Below are 1,497 nucleotides of genomic sequence, written 5' to 3'. Positions count from 1 at the left end.
GGGAAACATATTCCTAGCCATTTTCTTTTCCAGGCGATCTTCCTCAACCCAAGGATTGAACCCTTTTGTGTCTCCTGCGTTAGCCAGTGTCTTCTTTACCACTGAGACCCCTGGGAAGCCCAGGGAATATACACGTATGTTCAATTTCATGAATTCATGTCAATATTTCCAATTCAAAATTTTTCTTATACATTTAAAAAAAAATCTAAAAATTTGTTTATATTTACTTTTTGGTTGCCCTGGATCTTTGTTGCTGTGTGCGAGCTTTCTTTAGTTGCAGTGAGCAGGGGCTACTCTGATACTATGTGTGGGCTTCCCATTGTGCTGGCTTCTTCTGTTGCAGAGCTCAGCCTCTAGGGTGTGTGGGCTTCCTTGCTTGCAGCAGATAGGCTCAGTAGGTGAGGTTCTCGAGCGTAGCTGCCACATGGCATGTGGAATCCTCCCGGACCAGGGATTGAAACTGTGTCTGCCGTATCGGCAAGCAGATTCCCATCCTCTGTGCTACCAGGAGAGTCCTACTATACAATTTTTATTAACCTATTTTATTACATGTTTGTATCTGTTTTACACATAACATCTTGGCATTAATTAACATTAGCATATCATTTGCTTTATCATAAAAATACAGAAAATTATTTCAACATTCCAATACCAGTATTACTATTAATAATAATCAAAGTAACATTTAAGATTCCTTGCAATCTTTCTTATCCTTAGAATAAAAATATCAAATACATCAGAGTTCTGTGTTCAAAGGTGACTTTAAAATAGCTATTTTCTCTATGTGCTTGTGTTATCAGTTTGGGAAACTCTTAGGTCACTTTTTGCTGTTTGTCTTCAATTAAGGATTTTAAAAACCTTTAAGTATTTGAGCTATAAGTTTACTTGGTATAAAATTTTGAAACTCTGTAAAGGGCAATGTACAGAAGGTTTCTGCTTCTATTTCCACCATTCTCCATAAGGTAATAAGGACTAATCCTTTCTGGCTTTTTTGGCAAGAAAAGCAAATGTGTATATAAATTATTTGCCCTTTTTCTTTTATAAAAGAGGCTTTTTGCTATGGAAAAAATTAAGTATGTACAAAAGTGGAAAATGCAGTTAATGTTCAGTTTCAATAGTGCTAAACTCATGACTGTTCTTGCTTTGTGTACACTATGGGCTTCCCACGTGAAACTGGTGGTAAAGAACTTGCTTGCCAATGCAGGAGCCGTAAGAGATATGGGTTGGAGCCCTGGGTCGGGAAGATGCCCTGGAGAAGGGCGTGACACCCCACTCTAATATTCTTGCCTAGAGAATCCCATGGACAGAGGAGCCTGGCGGGCTACAGTCCATAGGGTTGCAAAGAGTCAGACACAACTGAAGCGACTCAGCCTACATGCCCTCCAAAGGTCACTTGGAAGTGAATCCCAAATGTCATATCATTTCATTCATAAATATTTCTGTATATAGCTCCAAAAGATAATAATGCCTTTGACAATAAACATATCCACAATACTC

Source organism: Odocoileus virginianus, chromosome 5 (genome assembly GCF_023699985.2).
Source record: "Odocoileus virginianus isolate 20LAN1187 ecotype Illinois chromosome 5, Ovbor_1.2, whole genome shotgun sequence".
NCBI classification, from domain to species: domain Eukaryota; kingdom Metazoa; phylum Chordata; class Mammalia; order Artiodactyla; family Cervidae; genus Odocoileus; species Odocoileus virginianus.
Note: the sequence above shows the minus strand (reverse complement) of the source record.